General features: G+C 40.0%; 1 pseudogene; it reads right to left on the bottom strand.

The window, feature by feature from the left end:
- Positions 1–1618: 1618 nt before the first annotated feature.
- On the bottom strand, positions 1619–1712 carry LOC147481470 (small nucleolar RNA R71; annotated as a pseudogene).
- Positions 1713–9799: the final 8087 nt, after the last annotated feature.

The following is a 9799-nucleotide window of genomic DNA, read 5'->3' on the forward strand; positions in this document are numbered from 1 at the left end:
TGTCTTGTTTAGATTCCATGAGAAATGATAGTTTAATAACTCTAGGCTAACCCTCCATTAGAGGGGTTGAGGAAGCCTTGAAGAAAACTTGATTTTGTTAGCTTAGAATTCGTCCTGATAATCTATTCAATTCTAGAAGTAATTAGTTCACCATAAGAATGGGTTTAATGCTTCACATGCTAGTTATTACTTGGTAGATATTACCATGAATAGTTAGGGATTAGATTTACCAATTGTTATCGCGATAGCATTTCAATTTGGAGTCGCGATTCTTGGTTAGTAGATTAAGTAGAGTTAAGGCGGAATCAATCCCCCTAATTCCTTATCATAGAGTCCAGTTAGTATTTTTGTAGTTGAATTATCGTATCTTGTTAGTATAAATTGAATCCGTGTAGTATAATCATAGAATAGATATTTCATATAACACATTACTCTCACCATTGTTCCTTTTGGGTTTGATTAGTTGAATTCAATTTAAGTCTTGAGGGTTTAAGAGTGGAACGAATCCTTACTCATTATATTGCATGATTATGACTTGAGAGTAAGAAGAATTGATTTAAACGTAAGAACGGTAGGATTACGTCATTTATCAAATGGCGCCGCTGCCATCTTAGTTTCACTTTCGTATTGTTTTCGTAGTGTTAGTATTGTTCTTAAAGTCCCATTACACCCACCCACCCTTGTTTGATTCATACTGTGGTTGTCCATTCCAGAGTTGAAAAATTCCGGGTAAAAAAATTACAGCACGCTACGCAGCTTCTTCCTGAAGTGACCATACGACCACGGAGCATAGCTGGAACAAACAGCGACCCGCCCTAAAAACACTGTAATTTGAAAATTACCGGGGTAGCGACATCATCCGAAAGCCTGCCCAACAAAAAAATTTTTCGGTTTCGGCGGTTTTGATTCAAACTTTGATCTTTCATATTTTTCAGTGTTCTAACCTGCTATATACACGAACAAGCATAAACAAGACGCTATTCATAAAAGCGAAGCAAGGGCGAATCGGTATTCCTTTCTTCCACACCTCGCTCTCTCTCCTTAGAGGTTTATACTAGTATATCAGAATTGTTTGGAGTGTTGATGTGTTTAGCTAAGTTTGGTTTTAGCCTTGTATGAGATTAAGGTCTGGCCGAACAAAAACACCGAACATAAATACACAACAACATCAACAATCAAGTCTATCTAGTATACCACACACTACACCTCTAGCTACTATTTCACATACACCACCTGATATAATGGCGGAAGAAAGAGAGACTCCTCTCTCTGACTTCTACAAAGCCTTGAGTGATAGCCCCAAATCTTGCATCGTTCTAGCGGACCGGGATTTCGAATCCCCAAATATTTTAATTTGTTACCCGTTTTCATGGATTAGACCATGAAAAACCTTATTAGCACACGCGTAGGATTGAACAAGTCCTAACAACATTCCACCATCCTACGGTTGGGCCGAAAAAATTAAATTAAGGGTATTCCCTTTCACCTTAGCCCGATAAAGGCGGCATCTTAGTTAAGCTGCCCAAAACGCTAATTACGTGGACTCGTGGGCTAAACTTGTTCAAATTGTTTATGGAACATTTTTACCCACCCCTAAAGACGGATGAGATGCTTTCCAAGATTCATTTCTTTTCGACAAAATCCTCATGAAACATTTTTGAGGCTTGGAATCGTTTCACCGATCTCCTTATAGAGTGTCCACATCATAACTTAGCGGAAGACACGTTAGTTAGTGGCGTTAGTTAAATTTTCAAAGGACTTCTACACCACCATAAAGAAGTCCTTGACATAATGAATGGGGTAGTTTCTTAAGCAAAGGAGCATCGGAGGCTTATAAATTTTTTAGAGGACCAAACTAAAGCGAAATAACAACCGGGGGTAGTGGCGATTACTCCGGCTCCGCTAGTTCTTCTTCAACAATTAAAAGCTACCCGGTATGTTTGAGGTTAAATCAGATCCCGAGCTTAAAACTCTAATTGAATCCCTCACAAAAGGTAGAGGCCATTTCTGTACAACAAAAGCCAATCCCGTCATGAATGTAAATTCAAATCCATGTAGTTTCTGTTGGAGCCACGAGCATCTCGACTCCCCCCTTCGTCCTATAGCCTATGAACAGGGCTTGTTCCATTAATAGTGAACCTAATTTGGAGACAAAATCAACTTCGGTTGGAGAAATAACCAAAACGTCACACCTCAAGGGTACAATAACCAATATGTTAGGCCTACGCGCGCGGCTTTTAACCAAGCCCCACTACGACAAGGGCGAGGTCGGGGAATTTTAATAATTATAACAACCAAGTGCAACCTCGACAAGGTCAAGCACAAAGGTTAAAATAGTTATAATAATTATAATGCTAATAGAGGTATCGTTCGATAAATAATAACTACCAAAATCCACCCATAAATAATTCCGTGAAATAGTTCGGTCCACCACACCGGGACTACTACACCCACACAACCGGATCGTCTTGACACCTTCATACAAGTAAGCCAAAACTTTTTTGAAACCATGGCTTAATCTAACCAACGGCTTCTACAATCCGTTAATAATTTAACCAAACAGGTTGGCTCAAGATAAAGCCTAACCCAAAGGTGTGTTTCAGTCACGAAATACCTAATCCTAAAACAACAAATACAGCCTTTGAGGTAACCGATAATACTAGTAATGAGTATGAAAATGTAGGTGAGCTAAAGGCCATCACCCTCCGCTTACGGCGCGAATGGTTGATAACAAAGTAACTATGCCTATAGTTACCCCACCATAACCCCTACACCTTATATTACTAGATACCGAAATAGAAACCCAAGAGCCTACCACCGTAGAGGTACCGGTTCAACACAACCTAAGAAACAGGAAGCCACGGTTAAACACCGGGTAATACCATTGCTAAATATAGACGAAACCACCGTTTCCACAAAAATTAGCCATGTTAACTAGGGATACAAATTCTGAGGAGATTAGGGATGTTTTCAAGAATCTAACTATAAACCTTCCCTTCCTCAAAGCTATAAAAAGCTACCACACCATGCTAAGTTTCTTAAGGAATTGTGTACTACTAGGCGTTAAGACCAATATACCAAAAGGCGCCTTTTAAGAACAATTCCCAACTCTATCGAACATAATGGAATTGTTAAGTACAAGGACCACGGTTAGATCTACCGTCATAATGCACCTTAGGAGATTCTTATCACGACGACCGCGTTATTAGACTTGGGGGCTAGTGTCAACTTACTCCCGTTTTATTTGTATAGACAAATAGGTCTAGACGAGATGCAACCCACTAGAATGACGTTGCAATTAGCCGATCGGTCTATTAAGTATCCTAAGGGTGTCGTCGAAAATGTTACGGTAAAAATTCAGGATTTTTACTATCCGGCTGATTTTGTCATCCTCGACCGCGTAAGTGGATTAACGACTCTGTCCCGATCATCTTAGGGCGACCTTTTCTGGCAACTGCCAATGCGCTCATTAATTGCCGTGATGGTTCAATGTCCATGTCTTTTGGCCATCTTTCTGTTGAAGTCAATGTTTTTAAAACAAAGACACGATTACCCGATTAGCCTATGGATGGAGAGGTTAGCATGATCGAGGCGTTGCTTTCGAGATTATTTCAACAACACGTTCCCTGATAATCATATGCCCAAATTTCTTTCCTTTGGAAGATCAGACTCCAATATTTCCATCCCTACTCTAGTCGATACACATATTACGGATGAGGAGGAGATAGATGACTTTCTCAAAGATATAGAGGACTATCATAGTAACGAGGATATGACCAATCTAGATGAGCAATTCGATGAGTTTCTTTGAGAAGGTGATGAATCACCCTATCAAGAACTACTTTGCACAACATCCACCTCGATTCCCCTCCTTCCACCCATTCAAAGGAATCCCGAGTTTGCACTAGATCCTGTTGTTTCTTCCGTGCTCCAAAATTTTTTAAATCCTCCTAGTAAACAAATACTACAGAAAGACAAACCACTTGTCACCTTCATTTTCAGAATTGAGACAGTCCCTACACACACAATGAATGAGTTTTGTGCTAAAACCACATCCTCATTGTTTACAGGCTGTCTTTCTACAACTTATCCATATCCACCATATTCTCCACAACCATTCACTTTTCCACACTTATTTACTAGAACACCCACTCATTCAAAAATGAAAAATAAGGTGCATGATAGGTTACATAATAGGGTTATCCGACGTCGCTTCCATTTCACTAGGTTGAGTCATAGGAAATCTTGGTGTTTGATTGTGTTTGGATATGTTTCCTGTGATATTTATTTATGGAATGATCCACAATTATTTCGGTTGTTGATATATGATAAACTGCATGTTCAGACATACGTCTAGATAAAGTCTCGAGTATCTGACTATAAACGACTCAACTTTTGTGGTTGGTGCATTTCCTTTCATTTTCATATATTGGTGAGTGCACCATTAAGGTAACCGGGCCCTCCCTATGGAGTGTGTGGCTGTAAGTACCGGATCCGAAGTCCACGTTTGACATAATTCACGTTTTCCACTCTTGTATGTTTTCTCGGATTTTTGAGTCATGTTCCTCTATGGGGTGAATTATGTCTTTATTGTTTATTGTTTTTACTTTTAAAATTTAAAAAAAAATATATATATATATATATATATATATATATATATATATATATATATTAAAGAAAAAGCATAGTAACCTAGGAAGTCTCGAATCGACTTTAAAAGACCCATCTTGCTAAAAACAAATTTTCTAAACTTCGCCGTTGTAAAATTTGTTTGGGGAATGGGTGTTAAATGTTCGGACTAAATATTTATGTCCCATTAGAGTTGCTTAGGCCGTTTTATTGTATTACGATTCGGGTTGACATAATCCATGAATTTAGAGTTCAATTGTTCGCATAACGTACGTCATGCACGCACTTTGAGGTGTTTTCCACTATCTTATATGTCATCCACGGTCGGAATGGAGTGTTTTATGGATCATTGGATTGGAAATTCTCTCCTGATCATTTCCATATCTCATTCGCAAAAATCGGACCGGTAACGAAGAGGCAATTTTGATTTGAAGTTTCGCAAAAAATCGAAAAAAAAATCACAAATTTCGATTTTAGGCTTGGGCCCAACCCGCGCCCACCGACAGCGCGACCGCGCCCTTACCTTCTCATCGTTTTCTTCTCCATCCGCCATTAACGACCAAGCTCCAAAACCTAAAAAAAAAAAAATCAAAATAAAAAGAAAACAAAAATTTACCCACGCCCCAAATCAAATCCCAACCCAAATCGATTCCAAACACCACCGACCACTACCACTACCGATTTCCATCACTAAAAACCACCGAAAATTCAAAATTTTGGTGCTGCCGACCACCACTCCACCACCACCACTAGTTGCTTCAACCGGTCTATTAAAATCACACCACTACATCACATTTAAACCCCCACTACATTCCAAACTTCCAATGGCTCAACAACGCCGAATTTTGCCGGAGCAAGCTTTTACCGCCGACCACTTTGCGTTTTTACGGTGGAGATGATCGGTCGAGATCTGGAATAGCTTGTGGTACTTTCGGCCCGAAGCCTATTACCACGAGGACTTAGTCCGACGGTTCTATGATACGAGGGAGTTCGAAGGGACTAGGATTTTTGTAGTTGTAGCGAAGAGGCGGAAGGAAGTGACGACTGGGTTGTTGGCTGAGATTCTAGGCATTCTGCCTAGAATCCATCTAGATGTCACCCTGCAGGAGTCCCAGCATAATGGGGTAGAGCCATTGATACACGAGAGGCGGTTATTGGAGGGACTACAATGCAAGATCGCATTGTCCGACGAAGCTTCCCTTAGGACCAACCGGTATGCTCTGACCCGGTGGATTGGTTCGAACATCGAGGGAAGGGAAGGTCGGCGATATCGGCTGAATCGCCTCCATATCTTATGGATACTCCAGGAGCGGAAGTATGACTTCTGCATCTTAGAGTTTTTACTGAGCATGATTAGGGGAGTAGGGAGGACTGTTGCCCCTCTCCCTATGTTGATAATAAAGATCATGCTCAAGTTGAGAGCAGCTCAGGCGACTGATCGAACATACATCATTCTCCACCGTAACCCTCGCATCTATAAGGAGTGTGTCCAACGGGTTTGGAAATTGGCTGAGGATAGAGAAGAAGAAGAAGAGGATGGAGGAGCTGAGAATGCCGAGGAGGTCAGGGGACATCGGGGATGCCTCCGAGGATGAGGAGGACTTGACCTGTTTTGACACGGATGCCTTGGAGAGGTCTTTGGGCGGATCACGAGCGCATGGCTGTGATCCATCAAGGCATCGTTAAACTAACACTATCTGTGAAGACCTCCGGACTCGGCGAACAGCGATGCATCACAACTTCACGAGCTCCGCACCCGAGAGAGGGCGAGAGGTGGGAACGGATGGCCTAGAGCTAGAAGCTCGGCGCCGATTCGGGGACGAGTTCTGTCGACTCGATTCCCACCTCACGGGGACTCTCCTTCGAGGACACACCATCCAACCTGGCGTCGTCGCCCGAAGGGCCGAATGGTGCTAGCTCTTCAGAGCTCGGGGAAGCGATCTCGGAGCATGTTCCCTCCGCCACCAGTTCCGGAGTAGCTAGGGATAGTATAGTTTGATGTTTTATGTTTTATTTGTAGTTTCATTACTGTCATTTATTTTTATGTAAGTTTTATTTCCGTAATTTGAATTTTGTAGTGTAATGTACTCCGAATGAAAATTTTAATATAAGGGGTTATTTTCAGTATGTGTGGTTGTTTCATATTGATCCCACCTTCCCAACTTGTTTGGGGGTGGTTTTATCAATTCAAGCATTATTTTTATAACCCTCGTGTTAGAATTTATTGCGGAGTCAAGGTGAAAATTTGGCCGTTTAGGCATATCTATGATTGAGTATCATTGTATGATGAAATCTAGATTAAATAGGTACATTCTATCATAAAATCAACCTAAAAGATACTGGGTTTGAATTAGAATCAAGGATATGAGTTGTTTTACGTTTTTGGGTTTGGACATTTTAGGATTTCGAAACCTAGCCGTAATTAGTTTTGGCAACTTTCCGATCCATTTTAGCAACTTTAAACCTATATAAACTTGATACAATCTATCCTCACAACTCACACTACACCTAAACTCCATCACTCACCTTTCACTCCCGCCGATTCCCTCGTTTGGCTCATTTTCGAGTTTCTGCAACTCCGGCTTTCTCCCTCTGAGGCGCTTTTCGGCTCTCTGTATATTTTTCTGAGTTTTTGTCGAGGCGCTTTCGGCCAAGCTGAGCGACCAGCTCAAACACTAGAAAATTTCAATTTCTTCAGAGCGCTTCAGCTTCTATCGAAACACACTCGGCGCGACTTCCGTGGACCAGAAAATTTCCAGTTTTTCGCCGTAGTATCCGGATCATTAGCGCTATTCCAAAGCGTAATTTTGAGATGACATCTCCAACATTGATACGGAACAGTCTTTCGAAGATTTGTTCCAAAGCACTACTTATGGTGCTTAGTTTAAAGTTTATCGATCATTCATTAGGTGGGAGCCGCTTATGGTAAGACCGGATGCACTTTATTCTCCAACACTAGCATCTTATTTTTATGATAACTGCATTTTCTTTGAAAGACCAGATGGAGAACAAGTGTTCTCCATCAACATTGATAATGAACCAATGGAAATTACTAGGTTCTTGCTAGCATTTGTTCTTGGGCTGGCTATGCCCATTTGAAATACAAGACCCATGGTGATATTGGATTCGATAATATGTATGTCTACACTTATGAGTTTTGCATGAGTCGTATGGCGGGCATTTTCGTATTGAGGACCAAGGGGAATATAACGTCGCCTTTGGTAGCTTTGTCCATGAACATAGGAACTCTGTTATGTTTTGGATCATGCTAAACATTTTAGGGAATGGCGTTTTTTCTTACGTGAATGATGCCACTTGCAGCGTCTTCCTTGCTCTAGCCACGGGGCGTATGTGTCATGATCTTCCCGAACCTTGATGTCTAGTTTAGCTCGATCCCATAGCATGAGGCATAAGTACCTTCTTATGCCCGTTCTAGTTTCCGTATTATGCTATGTTTCTTTCCTGTTTTTTGTACACGCTTCCGCGGATTGGATTCACGATTAACAGATGCGACCCACCAATAGTATTATTATTCGATCTTTCCGTGCAATGACTTGGCAAGGGTGGAGGATACAACCTCATCTGGTTGCACCTTACACTCCGTCAGACCAAGTGGCTCTTAATAGGTTAGCAATCATAGATGATAAATGGCAGGAAGCCTGGCAAATTATCATGGCATGGCAGGACGCGAAGGAACCTCACTTCTTTATGGAAGAAGAGAATGAGGAAGATGTCGAGTAATGCGGGGGATAAGGTAAGTTTCATTCTAGTTAGTGTCTGCTTATGTCCCAAGCAATTTCATTCTTGTTAACCCCATAATGGGTAGAACTCGTATAGAGTTGTGTCAGTTTTTATTTCCTATATTAGTACATTCTAGCCTTGTTTTACAGATGTCCCTGAATTTCACGCGTTTCCTACCCTCTTTATTTAATTGCTTTGAGGACAAAGCATGTTTTTTTGTTTGGGGGCATAGAAACACATGTAATTAAGGCATCTGTTAGGATATAGATAGAGTTAATATGCATTTGTTTTCTAGTTAAAATTTTAAAAATTCAAAAATATAAATAAATAAATTCATGCTATACACTTAGGAATAGTGGTATTGTTTTCCTTCTCTATGCTCTTAACAATCTAGAAGTCTCACGTAACTTTTGCATTAGAATAATTGTTAGAAACTTAGGTTAATATATAGGTAATAATATTTGCATCTATCTATAAATATATTACATGAGTATCTATGATTGTTAGCGATGGTTTTAGAGATCTAGGCTAGAGTACTTATTTTACAAATCCTGTGAGAATATAGCCTAAAGCCTTATATGAGCGAAACATTTGAGAAATGACACAAGGGAGAAGTAAAATCCGGATAGAGATATCACACGTCCACTTGCTTGATCACTAAACCATATCCTAAAAGCGAGAATTTAGGCCCTCTTTGGATCGATATAGCCAGAAATTCAAACCTATGAAGTATTTTCCCGCTAATTAAGCCCCTCTGAGCCTTTCTTTAGCCTTCCATAAACCACAAATCCTTTACCCTGTTACAAAAACAAAAACAAAATAAAAAAATATATATATATAAATCAACCTACCCAATTTAGAATAAGTCTGAGAATAGAATGAGGAAGAAAGAAGAAGAGAAAACACATTAAAAACAAAAGTTAGTTAATTGCTTCAGAAAATAAAGAAAAGAAGTTTCCATCCAAGGAAAAGAAAAATAAAAATAGAAATAAAATAAAAACTCCAAAAATAGAATAAAAGGGAGTCAAAAGCCAAAGAAAAAAAAAAGAAGTCAAGAAAAAGATAAATATGGCTAAGGATGGAAACAAAGTGTAGAAGCAAAAGTAAATAACAAGGTTTTCTCTAGTTACATAATATGAAGACTCTATTATCTCAAACTTGTCCTTTTTGAATATCCATTTCCTTCCTTCTTAAACCATCTCCTAATCCCCGCAACACCTAATAAAGACCTCTAGCTCAATTAGGAATAGGCTAGTGTGATAGTAAGTGGCAGATGTGTTTGATCGACTCCGGCTTCCTTGTTGTCATTGAGATTGTAAGGTAAAGTGTGCCCACTGCGCACTAGAGTAGCTAAACTTGAGTGGAAAAATCAGAGTGTTGTATCTTGACTATTATTGTGAGAACCTACTTAAGGACGTTATTCCGAGTT

Source organism: Coptis chinensis, chromosome 8, assembly GCF_015680905.1.
Source record: "Coptis chinensis isolate HL-2020 chromosome 8, ASM1568090v1, whole genome shotgun sequence".
Classification (NCBI taxonomy): Eukaryota; Viridiplantae; Streptophyta; class Magnoliopsida; order Ranunculales; family Ranunculaceae; genus Coptis; species Coptis chinensis.